Raw genomic sequence first — 16,365 nt, forward strand, 5'->3', positions numbered from 1 at the left:
CTTGGTGCTTGCAGCTCTGGGCCAGAGCCCATTTCTTGTGTTCCTTCACTCCTTTGCTTTCTAAAACACCATTACAAAAGGATACAGGACTTTTCTGCTATATCATCAGTATAGTGGTTCATCTTCAGGCCTAGTAAGTGTGCTTGTGCAACTTTTGGTTATCTCTTGAAATCCTGTGGCTGACATTGCCAAACTGCTACAATTCCAAGTTATCTATGTATAATAAAACAGCCTAATTACAAGTTCTAAGTAAATAGTCCAAGCAGGGTATCTTCACAATTTGATCAAAAACAGATTCAGGAAAACAAATCTAAGCAATCTTAGCACAAACTATGCTGTGTATATTTTCCAGCAAAGGTGTTTCTAGAGTCCTGATAAAAATAAGTTATAGATTGTAGGGATAGGACAAAAGAAAACGGCCCCAAGCTGCACCAGGGGAGGTTTAGACTGGATGTTAGGGACAATTTCTTCCCCAAAAGATCAGGCATTGGAACAGGCTGCCCAGGGCAGTGGTGGAGTCACCATCCCTGGAAGTGTTCACATACCGTATAGATGGGGCTCTCGGTGACATGGTTCAGTGGTGGCCTTGGCAGTGCTGGGGAACGGTTGGACTTGATGATCTTAAAGGTCTTTTCCAACCTGGTTGATTCTGTGAGTCTGTGATATACTACTCTGGCTTTGTGTGGTGTTTGGCTCTTGTTTGTTTGGTTGTGGTTTTTTTTCCCAGTTACTAGCTTATTATTTCATGGAAACTGGGCTCCCTTTACAAAAAGCAAAGTTACTTTAGTACTTATATTCTTGTTAACAGCAGAGTGTTCATTTGGTATGCACAGTGTACAGAAATACAACTGAATTACATCTTATCTATTTTATAATTTTTTGAGAGACGATAATACATTATTCAAAGTTGAGGTTTTGAGTTTGTGAGCATTCTGATTTTATATACCATGTGTGGAAGATCACAGGTACTGTACCTCAGTCACCTGAAACACTTTCTGAGCTCAGCCAGCTGATATTCCTCAAGTACCTGCATGGCTGCAGTGCAATAGCATTTCAGCAGCTTATAGTCTGTAGGGACTGGGAAGAGCATTGTCCCATTTGACTCAGAAAACACAGACACAAAAAAGCTCAGATGGGAATTTGGTGTTACGTATAACCTACTGTAAGTGGGGTTGTTATTGTGCATTCCCACTGCACTGCCACCCACCTGCCTGCACTGCCTGATTCTTCATCCAGCAATTGAACAACTGGAGCTATGTCACCTTAACTAGCTGATGAAATAGAAGATTATGACTTTTGGGTGGGTTGGTTTTCTAGTGGATCAGTTGCTGAAACCATTGCCCCAGTGGCCCCAGCACTGACAAGGCACAATCCCCAGAGATTGTGGGAGGGGATGCAAGGAAAGGATGAGAGTGACATTCCCCTTGAGCCTGCAGCTCATGGTTACCAGCTCATCAGGTGTCAAACTGAGCTCAACAGCAAGTCCAAAGAAGACTTGTTCAGAGTTGTAGCTCCTGTGCCCCACCTCAGTGTCACCAGAGCTACAAATGCATTTTTCCTTGGGTTTCACTCGGAGGCAGGGCAGAGGCCCAGCAGCGCACCCTTTGGAGTCACTTTAAAGTATTTTAAAATCTTACCCAAACCTTGTCTTCTCAGAAGGTTTTGTCTTCACTTACCCAGCAAGTGTAAATTGCACAGCAGTGCAGTTCTGTGCTATAGCTTTCCAAGCTTCATAATAGCTACCATTTCCTCCAAACATTTACAACATTTAAAAGAATGCTTGTATTTTTGCTACTGGGTCAGGATATTGCCTGATGATAGTCTGAGAAATATGTACTGATTCTGGACCTATATTTCAGAATCCTTGAAAAAGTTTAATGGAACCTTCCCAAGGGTAAGACTTCCAAACTCATGAGTTGTGAATTTAGACCTCTTTTCTTTCTCTCAAGAAGATTTTAAGGTCTTCTTCAACCCTAACCATTCCATGATTCTATGAATTTTCCCACTTAAATGACAATTCAGGAAGTAACTAATGATTCTCAGCTAAAGTCCAGGAAAAATACATAGATGAAGAACTGAACTGTTTTGTTTTGGGGGTGTTTCTGTGGGCAAGGGTGGAGAATCAGGAATATAGTGCGAAGGAGATGATGATGCCTGGGTGTTGGGGGAAGGTTATGGTCAGTTGTGGTGAATCCCAAGGTTGGAGAAAAAGAAGTTATAGCTTCCAAAATGCTAGATCTCTCACTCTTTATGCTGCTCTGCTGTTTCCAAGCTTAAGCACATATTTAACCTGGCTCAAAGACAAGTTTTCCATAGTAAATAATGCATGAATAAGCCCTTAAAGACATTTGTAAATAAGGCAGTTTTTATAAGGCAACATTGAGTTAAAACACTGAAAAGTTGCTTGGAAAGCTCTTTTCAACTCCAAGTACCTAGGTTTGTATTTTGTTACTTTTCCCTCCACCCTCATCCTTTTGCAGCTGCGGTCAAAAAGGCCCTGCAAGGCAGCACGGTTGTGCCCCTGCTGCCGGGCTGCTCCCACAGCCTGAATTACCAGTAAAGCGTTAGAACCTGAATGCAGATCCGTGTAGGGTGGCAGCAGTTTGGATGAGGAGATGCCTTAAAACCCATTAAACCCCACGTGATCCCTGCAGCACAATTCTCTTTTATCTCTCTCCCCTCAACCTCCCGGAGGCTAAAGAGCTCATCTCCATAAGGTTCATCTCCATAGGACTGGGGAAGCAAAGCCTTACACAGGCTTAACTTGTTTTTGACCCTCTGCTATTTATTCTGGCTTAATAAACTTTATTAGGAACTTTGAAGATGTTTCAAGCACCTTTGAAGGAATATGATACATATATGTGAGGAAGTTAGAGAAAAATACAAAATTTTGGAACTTCCTTAAAAATTCTGAATGCTTTACTTCACTTAGAAATGGGCCATGTATCTGAATAATGGATTTTCCCCTTTTATTTGGTAATACACTTCCTTCAAAGAGTTGTGGAAGCCCTTAATATTAACCACTGTAATGAAAAAAAACCTTAGTCTGGGTGTGAATTCTCTAATGTATAAACATTCACTCTCTTTATTTCTTCCTTAGACAAATAAAACCACATAAATCAGCCTGCTGCAGGCTGGATAAATCTTTCTCATAATGAATTGCTTCATGCAGATGGCTTCTTAGGGGGTCAAAAACTCAAATGTGGTTACTATGTCAACAAAGGACAGGATTTAGGCATTTTTCTCAAGGACTTACGTCTGCAGAAGGCTGAGGGGAAATTTATGGAGCGTGTTGTGCTGACACTCTTCCAGCTGTTCCTCCCCCTGTGCGCAGAGGAGGCACAGGAACAGCTCCAGGGTGCAGCGGCTGTTCCAGAGACCCCCAAGCACTCGGAGGAGCTGTGGAGGGCTGGGGCTGAGCTGCTGGGCTGCTCAGAGAGGGCCTGGGACATTGAAAGGGAGAACAAGAGGACCCCTGCTTTTCTGTGTGCTGAGATCTTTACCTGGGGCAGGGGAAGGTTTTGTACATACAGGCGTCTGCTGTGCTTGCTGAGGAGTTGGCAGAGAGGTAAGACAGATCTTTTCTCTAACAAGTTTCCTTTCCTGCTCTTTTCCCCTTCCCACCCTAACTTACAAGCGTCCAGGTCCTGCTACATCCAGAAGCCTCCAAGCGTAGCTATGTTACTGCTGCTGCTGTATTCCAAGGGTGGCTGTGCTTCTGCGGCTTAAGAGACATCCTGGCCAGACAGATGGTGCCTCTACAGGCAGGCAGAGTCCCCTTTCTAAACCTGAACCTTGGTTTTAGAGACAGTGGTGTTCAGCTCTGGAGTCCGTGCCTATGGCCCTCAGAAAAGTGAGAACCATAATCCACAGTCAAGCGATGCTATCCCTAGTTTGGGGTTATTTTGGGGTCATGAGTGCTTGTGTGTTTTATTATTGCATGAGACAGGTTTTTTATCTACATGAGGTCATTCCTGTTCATGTCTGATCTGGTAAAATTAGTTAGGATGGGTGAGGAATGGTAGAAATTGCTGAAGGGAATTCAGTGCTGGCTGGGACATGGACATAACAAACTGTGCTGGGGGCTGCCTGTGCCGAGTGTAGCTGGAGCTGCTCTCTCCAGATGCTCTGCTGCCCTTCTGTGCAGCTGCCTGTGTCTCTCCCCTCTTTTTCTAGGACAGATCTCTCTCAATTCCATCCCCCCATCCTTATGTATCACAGCTAATCTGATTTGGGCTAGTTTGCTCATGGGATTTTGGAATTCATCACACAAGCACATTTTTTACAGTGAAAGTGAAGCCAGTGTGTAGCATTTTCTGCTTCCTTTACACCCACAAACTCTGAGTCTTAAAAAGCTGCTGCCTCGTCAAGTCCTGTTAGTACATCAGCAGACCCACTTTAACAGAGATGCACGGGGCCTCACATATCAGACTACAGGAAAACCATCCCAGTGCTCCTGCAGGAAAAGAACAGCTGTGTGGAAAGATCAATAAACACAACCAGTTGCTCCAAGAGTCATAAAACAGAAAGACTCCACAAAATAAAATGTGTGGCAGGGGACCCTAGCTCCAGACACTGCAGGACAAGTCCTGGGAAACACAGTAATTAATGGGAAGCCTCAAACTTGTTTTCTTTGGGTGGTTCCATACACAAAAATATTTGGTTTAGGAGATGAAATCATGGAGGTAGGAAGAAATACATACCTATGCAAAAAGAAGCCTTGTTTATGCTTAATGCATTGGAGAAATTGCTCATGAATGGTTTAGCTTTGTGAAAATAAAACACAGTGCTACCAAGGACAGAGAGACTTCAAGTGAGCTGCATATTTGCTGGCTCACCCTGTGAGCTTCAAGTGTCTGGTGCTGCTTTGGTTGCTTTTATTAATTCTCAAAAAAACCCTGTGAGAAACTGCATGAAAACTGTCTCATTTCAATAAAATTTTTATCTTCCTACCTGGATTTTCCATGTTACTCTAGCTCTTTGCTCCGTTGCTGGATCTCTGCCTTTCCCCAAGTTTTCCTTCAGCTCTGAAGAGAGAGAACACACGGTTTCCCCTTTCTGTCTTGCTGCTTCCCCTCCATCGTGATCCAGAAGCCCCTTTGCCCTCTTTGCAGCTCTCTCATCCCACCCCTTGCTCTCCCCAACCTCTCTGGTGTGGTAGTCCTTCCCCATTGCTCTCACATCTACCCCAGCCTGGTCTACTCCTGCTCTCCCGCCTGTATCCTGCTGCTGCTTTCATGCCTGCTCATGCTCACCAGCCTGTGTCACCACCCTCCTTGCTCTGCCACCACTCTGAGAACCTGTGAGCACCCTGTCATGACAAGTTTCCTGATGAATGCTGCGGGCTCCACAGTGATGTCACATGAAGGAAAAAGAGCAAGGAGCTGCCCAGGGTTGTATCTTTGCTTCAGGGCAGAGCATACAGGACTTATGCAGAGCTCCGAGTGCATCTCTTCCATACAAGCAGCTGCAGTGGTTCCTCTGCTCAACGTCAGGAGGCTTGCTTTTTTCCCCTTCCCTTTGACATTTCTTGAAGCATTTTGACAGCTGTGTGCCCATGAACTCAGAACTTAAGTTGTGATCGATGGGGAAATTCAGACTGCTAAATGGTTTTAATGCTAAATCCTAAAATTAGACTGATTTGTGTTGCGTAGGGGTTTGTATACATGTGAAAAACTATTGGTAAAACTATGGCAGTAACTTATACCTCTTCAACTCCAGTAGGGATTTGGAAGAGGACTGGAGGCAATGGGTGAGAGCCTGTGGGCCCCTCTCATGCTTTAAGCTATGTGCCAGGGTCATTAGCCCTTCCTGCCATTTCCTTCCCAGCTGAGTGTTTGTGTTTAGGCCTCTAATTCATCACATGGAAACCTGCATTTCAGTAAAGACGTTCAAGTAGTGCTTCGTGTTACAACTGTATCAGTAATAGAATGATTCTGTCTAACTTTCCTATACAGGCAAAGGCCAGTGGTCTGCTTTGAATCTCACTTCTGCTGCCTTTAGCTCATATGGGATAGAATCCAAAGCCCACTGAACTCCCACTCATCTTGGTGGGCTTCCATTCTGCCTTATTGCAGCTAATTTCACAGATAGGAGCTCCAGGATCAGGCTCTTTGATTCTGCCTCAAATGAGTATCAAATTTGCCTAGGGTAAACCTTACTTAGGTTTTTATCTAGGCAGTATCTTCACTATTGGATTCACTTTGGGGCTGAGTCAATCTTGGATATGCACCTTCACAATCAGATTCTTCCCCTTCTGCAGTAAGACTGTCCCCCACCACGAGAGGGGTGTTGCAATGACACACTTCAGGACACCATATCAGGTATATGGGCTTGACTGAATCCAAAGCTCTTTTATACCTGTGTGCTGCAAACTGTTTTTCTACTGAGTGGTCAAATGGGAAACGTTATCTGAGCTCCATGTGCTTTGATCCCCATATGTCTCTTTCCAGCAACACTTTTGCACTGTACTCACAAGTGGTTTCCTAAGAGACTGGTCAGTTTGGACCAGCATTTCTGCTCCCTGTTTGTACTAGTTTTACCCTGAGAGAGCCTAGAAGCAGAGGAATCAAATGGAGCTGTTTATTAGGAATTGCTGCCACTGATGTCATTCCTGGGTGAAGACTGGTTTTCTGTTTAACCAAATGTGGTTACAAACAATGCAGGAATGGTCACTTTCAGTTGCAAATTGTTTTAAATTTTCTTAAGGGATTAGAGGGACCATGTCACTATTCAACAGGGATTTGCAGTTCCTGCACAAGGCCTCCTACTCTGAACAGGGGTGTGACAGTTTGTGAATCTGGGGTTAAGCAGAAGTGAATTGAGTACACAAATTAATCTCAAGGTCCTCAAACCCCAAAACCCCTGCTGCATCTGGGAACGGTTTTGAAATTACTCAGGATCAGTTCTGTAAAACCCCATGGATAGACCCCAAACCCGACCCAAGAGCCAAAATTCTCTCTCTAATTGAAAGAAGCAAAGTATTATCAATAAAAGTCCCATTTTTTGAAATGGGACTAACATGATCTTCACTTATCAGAAAGCCACAGATAGAAAGCCCTTGCCTTCATCCCATGGAGAGTCAAGTTACACGCGTCTCTTTTGGTGTGTAGACAAGACCCTTCTGATGTCAGGCATAAAGGAGACAGACACGCCCCAGGATAGGGTATCTGACAGTAAATTGAGACAACTTTTAGATCACAGATGAGAGTAGTTCATGTGTAGCCATGATTAGAATTTTACAGAGGTCTTCCTGGATCCAGCCTTAAAAAAGATGAAAAGATGAAGGTACTGATTTTTAGATGGAGACACAACTGCATTTTAATTCATTGGCTGTAATTACTAAGCACCACACTGCCATCTCACAGGAGCAGGAGCATGTCTGTGCAGCACATGTAACTAAACGTGGCAGTCTGGGATACTGACCTCCAGACCAGTGTTAGAACCCAGACCCAGATCAGTGATGGAGACATACAGACCTAACTGGAAAGATCACGGAACTGTAGAATCAGGAGATTCTATGTTTCTCCAGGAGAATGCTGTCATAGACATAAAACCATGGTTGCACTGTGTGGTGTGGACACTTCACCTAATTTTTGATTGGTGATATAGGAATCCAGGGAAACTGTAGGAGAGCCATGTGATTCTGCCCACAGACAGGGATTTTGTCTCATGCACATGATGGACTACACTCCCTAAAACCTGGGACTTGCTTTGTGTCCATACTGCATCCCATGTGCATGATGTCCACATGCATGGCAGTAACATGCCTGAGGGTCTTGTTGGCTCATTGCAGCCTCTGGTGGGCTCAGTCACCTGTCATCTAGAAATTCTTGCAAATTATCTAATTCCTACTTTTCCAATCAGACTACATTTCTGGATGGAAGAATGTACTACTTGAACAGGTAAGGCTAATAAGGGAACTTAAAATCAAGTTAGTTTTTGCTTACTAGTATAGATTAAGCAAATTAGTGGCCATAAATCCTGAAGTGCGCTTCAGGAGTGAGATGCACTTCTCAGGAAGAGCTGGAAATGAAGATTTCCTTGTAGACTCCGTAAATCCTTTCCAAACCCTCTGTCTTTTGGTGGATTAGTACAATCAGCGAGCAAATCTCAAATGAATTAAGACCAACGAAACGTGCTGAAGTGGTGCATGACTAATTTGTACTTCTTGCCTTTCTTCCAATTTGCAGTATCACTCCTGCTAATGGCATTAAGTGTCATCTGTTCTCTGAGGGGCCACAAATCTTGTTGGAGAATCTCATATTTAATCACATCATTTTGTTTCTCCTCTTATAAGAATGCTAACATGTTGTCCTATGAGGTTTGAAAAGAACGGTGCCTGTTTACTGTATCTGTTAGCAGTCCCAGGTTTTTGTGCATTTTTGTCATCTAGATATGTCTTTTAGATTCCAACACACAAAGAACAGTGTGATTTGCCAGTCCTCTATGTCACTCTCTGCATATTCCATTTCCAGAACCCTAGAAGGACATAAGCAGAATTAATTTCCAAGAGTTTATGAAGGAGCTGTGATAAAACTGTCAGTTATTCAGATGAAAAGCTGGTGCCACTTAATAAGTGGCATGAATACTTAAAGGGAATAGAATAAGAAGAAATGATTTATGATTATTAGAACCATTTGTGACTATTTTAAGATTGTTATTGTAAAAAAATGAGGATTTTTTTTTATTTTTATCTTTTTTTATTTTTATCTTTTCTCTGTTCAGTTAATTCCAATCTTGGAATTTCTACTTTTTTAAAACACCAGTGATGCAATTGTGGATCAGCAGATAGGTGATCTGGAAGTTTTTTATTTCATGAAATAGTGTCATTGTAGTCTATTTATTTGAATCAAAAATAAGCATCAAAGACATAAGTATTTGTGGCAAGATGAAGGCTCTAGGAGATGACTGCTGTGATACGGAAGACTGCCACATCCACATGTGTCCCAGCTGAGGGGAAAAGGTCAAGGGCTGTGAGATGGGCTTGAATAAGGCCATAGAGGTTTTTAATTAGAGGTTTTAACAAGCTTACCAACTAGATGAGAATTACAGCTGTGGGTGAGCTCCTGTGGCAGTGTAGGGGAGCAGCACTTACCTTCATATGCACCACGGAGCAGGGAGAGCTTTTGAATGCAGTTGTGTAATGAATCGATTTAGCTCAAGACTTTTTTTGCAACTTGCAAAAGCAACCCTATCTTTAAGGAAATCAGTGTGTACTTTGCACTGTTGGGGCAGCAGACAGGTAGTCTCCTCATAGAGAGACCTCTAGGCCAATATAGTCAAAGCTTAGCTAAGACAATGTGAACCTCCACCCTGTAAAACTAGTAGCCCAAACTGCACAGTTTGAACTATTGAAATGTTATTTTCTGTCTTCTTGGTCTGATTTAGATTTAAGCAAAATACCTGGCAAAGCCGACTAATTAATAAAGTGAAGCAAAAGGAAAAATCACCGCAATTTGAATCTGCTGATTCAGATATCTTATTCCTAGAAGTGACAGGTTTATGACTCTGTAGAGCTTTAGTAACTGGCACCACTTATTAAGACAATATAGATTTTTTTTTCCCCCCTGAAGATAATTGAAACAGTTCTCACCTATAATACTGATGAATTGCAAAATACTGATATAAGCTTGGAGTCACTGAGTGAACCTGGCTTATGTCATGCATGTTTAGGTTTTACACCGTAATAGTCTCAAGAATGCTGTGATGGATAATTATACACACGCAAGAGCAAATATGCATATATGATTTTAATGATGATCACCATGTAGATGTACTAGGGAGGTAATGAGAATGTGAAGGGTGTTATGGTGTATTGGTTGTAAGTCTTGCTTGTAAGAATTTCCCAAAGGCATAGTTTTAATAAATCCTACATGTTAAGCCTGTAAGTGTAGGAGAGGCGTTACTATAGAACTCCGGCACTAGGAGTGTGCAGTTGAGTGGCTCTGTGCTGAACAAGGCAGAGGCTGAAACTGCAGAATCTTTTCTTCCCTTCCTATTACATTCATAAAGACTGTCACATCACATTTTCCTCTTCCTGGATCCCTGACTGATCCCTGAAATTGCATAACCTTCCTCTTGTCACTGTGCACAAGGTATTGCTCCTGTCTCCCATCATGTACTTCTTTATGGTACAAGATTCTTCTTCACTTGAGGCAAAGCTCCCCATATTTCTCTCAGCCAATCTCGCCTTCAGATTTGACTGTAAAATCTTACCGAGTTCAGAATCAGACTTAAGAGTCAGTTAATTTCTCTGGCAACCCTCTTCCTCTTTTTTAAATAGAAGCATCACATTTTCTATTCTTCAGTCACACAGTATTTGAAACACTCATTAAACATCCTTGCACATGAAATGTCTTTTGGTTAATACTGGGGTCTGAGAGAGAGACAGTCCTTTGTATTATTTGGTCTTTTTTGAAACTTTGGGTTTACTGGTGTTCTCAAGGTATTAACACTGTATGTAGGTATGTGGTCCTGGAGGAGTTGTTCCACTCATGCTAATTGCATTATTTTAAAGAGAAGGAAAATAGTTTACAGGACTGAACCCCAATTCATATCAATCAAATACAACGGTGGTTCACTAGGAACACAAATCATGGCTTACTTTTCCTCCCAAAAATTTTCATTATATGAAGCCATGTTTACAGATAATAATATGTGTTATTGTGATTGATAGAGTTACTTACCACAATTTTAATCTAGCTCCAAGCAATACTGAAATGCAGTTTTACCAGCCAGTCTGTTGAACAGTCTCCTAAATCTGTATATAATTATATTGCTGGCACGTTGTGCCAAATTAACAAGGAAAACACCTACATCATTAGAAAGAATTATATGTCTGAGAGATTATATCATTTAACATTCCCCTGTCTCTTTCCCTTCTTTGTCTCCTTGGTATGAAACTGGAAGGAGAATGTCATAATTTTTGCTAATGTAAAACACCAAAAAATTCTGAAAATTCAGCTTTGTCTTGTATTTCCATCCAGGACACCTGATCTCTGAACCAGTAAAGTTTCTCAGCATTGATCTCACCACAGATTCCACAGCAATCTTTGAGTTTGAACTGCAATAAATTTTGAGTATGTTTTATGAGAATGTTTTTGATCTAAGTGGTGTGACCACATATGGAGACACAACTGTACTGAAAAGTTTGGTTTGATTAGTCATTGGGTGTAGCAGTCTTACATTTGAAGGCAATGAAAAGTTATTTCCATTGACTGTAATGATAGGACAAGGGGTAACGGGTTAAAACTTAACTTAAACAGGGGAAGTTTAGATTGGATATAAGGAGGAAGTTCTTTACTGTAAGGGTGGTGAGGCACTGGGTTGCCCAGGGAAGTTGTGAATGCTCCATCCCTGGTGGTGTTCAAGGCCAGGTTGGACAGAGCCTTGGGTGGCATGGTTTAGAGTGAGGTGTCCCTGCCCATGGCAGGGGTTTGGAACTAGATGATCTTAAAGTCCTTTCCAACCCAAACTATTCTATGATTCTATGATTCTATGTACAGTAAGTGGGAATCCAGAGAATGCTTTGTTTTCTGTGCACACCATGATGTGCCATTATGAAGATGGCAGCAAGAGACAACTTTCTATCAGAGTGGGATATATGAAGGCCAAGTTTGGCAAGACAAATGAATAGTTGTAGAAGACAATGAAATCCCAGGAAGGGAAAAGACATGACTATTGAGAGCTAAATGGATGGGCTGCAAATGGAAACTGTCCAAAAACCACAAGTGATATGACAGGGAACAGCTGAGCTTTTAACCTTTCCTGGAAGGTATTGCCACATTTTCAAGTTCTCAAAACTGTTTTATCAATGCCCTGCGACATAGTGTGTTTAATGCTCTCTATAATTTACAGAGAAATAATTATTATTTACGATGAAATAATTATTAGGTCATTAGTTAAATTAGACCCAGAATGCAAAGAGTTACTAATAAAAAAGTGATTAAAGTTTTTTTTTCTTTCACCTGGAGACACATCCCTGTCAAAGTATCATTAAACGGCGAACCATTTTTTTGCACAGCATTAAGGAAGTCACCAGAGAACTGGAGACTATCCCACTCAGAAGTATGCCCAGAAATTTGCATTTGGGAAGTAGGCAGTGAACTGAACAGTGAAAACGCACAAATCCACTCACGTGCTGGGCAGATATTTGGTATATTGTGTCACTGACCTCGCAAGAGGTTGGCTCTTATGCACAGTCTCTTGAACATCTATATTCTAATGGCTCTGTTTCTAACATCTGTATAGATTTTATAGTAAAATTTGCTGAATTAATTGAGTCTGAGTTTCAGAAGGAGAGACAAGGGGCACGCAGCACAAAAAAACTCCAGGAAAAGGCTGGTATCTACAATGCCAGTGGCTCATTTATCCTGGATCCAACCAGGATAAGTGCAAATTCAGTCCCTTTTAATACGTACAGCCTCTTCATTCTGAGCAGGAGGAGATGAGAGAAATTAACACTCAGACAGTATCACTTGTGTCTGAGATGTCTGTCTCTGTGTCATATCTTTGCTGCATATCTGAGAGTCAGCTGGGAAGTGTGCGACCTGCAGTTGTAATGGAGCCTGTGGGACTTCAGCCACTGCCTTCAAGGCAAGACTCATCCTTGTTCTCATACAGGATTTTTCATAGACAATCAGAATGTCATATTTCACATTTCTGTATTTTTTTCATATTTCTTTCTGTTGTGCAAATGCTTTATCCTTCGTGAAAACATACCAGATTTCATTAATTATGTTAAACAAATCAAGACCACTTTAATTACACTTAACCTAGTGTAGAACCTTTGCTTCTACACAGGGCTGCCCTTACATATGTTGCTGGCAACAACCGCTGCTTTTTGGAGACCAGCTTTCCCACTGCTGTATTCACAGGTAGCATCAAGTAAGAGTTAATTTCGTGTGCAAGAACCAGCTGTCTCATAAATTCAACTCATTTCTTTCATTCACCCAAACCATCTTATTGGAGTAGGGCATTGAGCTTCAGCTAAAATGACCTTGATTTGCCTACTAGGCACCAGCTGCATCCTGCTAGATTTAGTAAGTAAGTAATTCATTCTTTATCTTGGTCAGCTTTCTTCATTTGTTTTCCTGATTAAATTATGGAGTAGAGATTTTCATAAATTTATCATCCCTGTGGTTTCTATTTCACTTGTATTTTACGGAACTGGATTAAACTTCCTAGCACTGCTTACATATTCAGAAGTTCTTCTCTTTCATATGTCCTCCATTTCCTAGGATGAGAAAATAAAGGAGGCTTTTATGCACTTGGGCCAGTAGAAAATAAAAGTCTGTTGTAATATTCAAAGTTCAGATGTTCAACAGCTCACCCAGCTACCTACCTGAGGCACGACAGGTACACTGCAGCAGCTGCTGAGGTTAAGCCAAATATTTTGTCGTATGTTTCCTTATTTCTAATGAAGGAAACTTCTTTACTAAAGCTCCTGAATTCATTTTTACTACACTTAGCATTTCTATGATGAGGAGTGTACTTCCTTATTCTCTTGTATTTTTGTCTAGCTCTTAATTATGGTAATGTCATGTTCTACTTGCATATGGAAGAACTGAAGCTAAGAACTTCAAATGAAGCCAGAATCTGTCCCTGAATTAATACTGTTGCAGAGACTGAATTGCAACCAGAATGCTTTTTCTAAGAAGCAGATAACACTGTCTCTGGGCAAACCACATGAGTATAATGGTTCAGCCAGTTAACAGACTAAATAGCCCTAATAATGATAATGATGATGATAATACTAAAAACAATAATAATTATGACAATGATAGTGATGATGATATATTAGGTTGCACCAACCAGAAAAATAAAATAAATGCAGAAGTTTTAAAGACAAATCTTGTAGAGAAACCTTGTTTAAAATTAAGTTGCTGAATGATACCAGCAGTTTGGGAAGTGGATGACTACTGGGAAGAGTTTGGCTGCTTATGATACTATAAAATTAATGAAAAGTTGGCTATTCTAGATTACTGGGTTCCTGCAAAGTTCTGTCATAGGGCTTCAAATTCACTCAGAGCTGAAACAATTTTCTTTTCCTCTTTGTCACTTGTCCTTGCCTATGACAAAAGTCAGCATTTTTAAGTACAGTGATTTGGAACTATTTGAAGTAAGCTGTTGCCTTGTTCCAGTGTGTTAATCAGGACCTTGTAATTAAAAGTAACCTCCCAACAATGAACTAAGGGCTCCATGGCTCTTTGGTATGCTTGCTGATTTGTGTCTGTGTCATTGAAACATTTTTATGTTTCTGATGAAACAGCTTAGCGATCCAGGAAGAAAATAGCCAAGTTGGCTAAATTCCTCACAGTTATACACTTGTGTAACACACTAGAGAAAAGGTTAACATGGAACATGATACTTCCTGGTGCACTGGCTGCTAAGAGAGGAATTATGGATTTTGAGAAACTGGTGGCATTCATCAACAAGGCTCTGAATTTCTAGCTTGTAAAAAAGTTGAATGAGTTAAATATGTTATTTAAAATCTGAATGACAACATAAAACATGAGAAGCATGTGGAGAAGCTAGATCAAGAACAGCATGCATTATTTATTATGTATTACAGTCATTGGGATTGTTAAAAAAACAAGAATCCCCTCCTAGTGGTACAAGAAACAACTATGACCATCATTAAAATACTTGGGCAATAGTCCAGAAACCTAATTTGCATACCTGCCTTTCCATCTTCCTGCCAAATTCCCTCCCCTTTCTCATTCTCTCCTGGAAACCCATCCTTCCTGTTTGTTACTTCACCTCTTTCATCACCTATGTCTTCGAGGCTGGAGGCACCCAGCTCTCAGCACCCTCTGGCAGGACTGGGTTTTCAAATCTAGACACAGCATTACCTGGGCAGGAGATTAAAATCAAACCAAAGGGAATACACTTCAGCCAAGGTACAGATTAATAATGGGAATTCAGTGAAATACAAGGATGTATGATTTGGAAACAAAAGAATTAGTGAAAATAGAAAGAAACCAGGAAAATTCATGGAAAAGTGCCCTAACAGAACTACAAAATAGTGTATACTGCATGCAGCCTCTAAGAAGACTAAACTTTAGTTTGCTAGAAGAAGGGAAAGTAAAATAGAGGAGAAAATTTTATGTATTTGTCTTGTTCCTTGTTCCTCCTAAAGCCACTTGAAGACGAGAATTGCTTAGATGGCTTTTCAGTTCAATCTAAAGGAAGTAGGTCCTACCTAACAACTTTCTCTTGAAAATGAGATTCAGAGATCTGGCTCAAAATCTTACCCTGGATTTTGCACTGTTCATCTCCAGTGTATCTGGTTATAATTTAAGTATTGACATCTCACCTGGTGACTTTTAAAATAGATACATTTCTTGTATTTTATCAGCTGCACTTTAACATCAGTGTTAGAAACTCCCTTACCACTGATAGTACTGAAGAGATAATGTCCTTGATGAAAGTTTTACTGTCTTCCTTATGAAACAGGGTCTTATTGTTGAAGAATACACATAAGCAGGTTTTGCTTTTATGGATGTAATCTGTTGCATGTTTTCTGTGTGACAGCATGAGAAAAAGAGGGAGAGAAAAAAATTTTAGGAGCCTTTTCATCTTGTTACAAAGAAGTCAGACTTTTGGGGCAAAGGACAGTGGTGTTTTTGTGTACTGACAATAGCAGTATCAAATCAGTATTACTCCCAACAGAGAATGCTCCTGTGCTGAGGACTCAGTACATTGGTTTACCTTAGCAGCAGTGAGGTACTCAGCTCTTGGGCTGAGGAACTAATCTTCTCAAAGGCTGTTAAAATAAACCAGGATCACTGAAAACATCTTTTCAGGTGGTGGCTGTTAATCTGCTTGCCTCTGCATCGCATGTCCAGAGCTAATTGCCTTGTATGACCTGGTGATGAATTGGTCTTATGAATGGTGCTGTGCCTGGATTACTTTGCAGTTGCTAACCTAAATATTTGCAGGGAGGATTGCCCTTCTTACAGGGCCTGCTTTGTATTGTGTGAAGTTGTTAAGGCTGACAAGCCTTAATGTAACTGATACAGCAGCATGCAGATGTGCTTACTTTTTTCTTTTTCTTTTCAGTTTCTTTCTTTGATTTTTTCTGTGTTCTGATTATAGTAAAAGTTTTGGCATGAAATGGTGGCATTTCATGCCAAATATTCTATTTTTCTGTATTTTCAAATGAATTTTGAGCTAATTAAAAGTAGTCTGAGCATCCTTGAAAGCCTCATCTTTTATTTGCAGAACATAGACAGCATGGGAAACATGCTTTGTTTTATTAGCATGCTTAAACTCAGGTTACCAGTGTAGACATATTACTCTTAGCAGTGTGTTTGTTGTCCAAGCCCTCTTAAGCCTTCTTTGTATTAGTTGAGACTGCTG

General features: G+C 40.9%; 1 protein-coding gene across 3 annotated transcripts in view; it reads left to right on the forward strand.

Annotated features, from left to right (window-relative positions):
* SPATA13 (spermatogenesis associated 13) overlaps positions 1–16,365 on the forward strand; it is a 149,718-nt gene that overhangs the window by 70,068 nt on the left and 63,285 nt on the right. The window contains exon 1 of one of the 3 annotated variants that reach the window (XM_062615177.1): positions 3,430–3,568. The exons of the other annotated variants lie outside the window; for them this stretch is intronic. The gene's annotated coding sequence lies outside the window, so the exon portion shown is untranslated. Of the gene's footprint in view, positions 1–3,429; positions 3,569–16,365 lie in introns of those variants that run through there. 3 annotated transcript variants of the gene reach the window in all.

The sequence above is a fragment of the Pezoporus occidentalis genome, unplaced genomic scaffold (genome assembly GCF_034315485.1).
Source record: "Pezoporus occidentalis ecotype Australia unplaced genomic scaffold, CSIRO_AGI_Poc_V1 ctg18, whole genome shotgun sequence".
Classification (NCBI taxonomy): domain Eukaryota; kingdom Metazoa; phylum Chordata; class Aves; order Psittaciformes; family Psittacidae; genus Pezoporus; species Pezoporus occidentalis.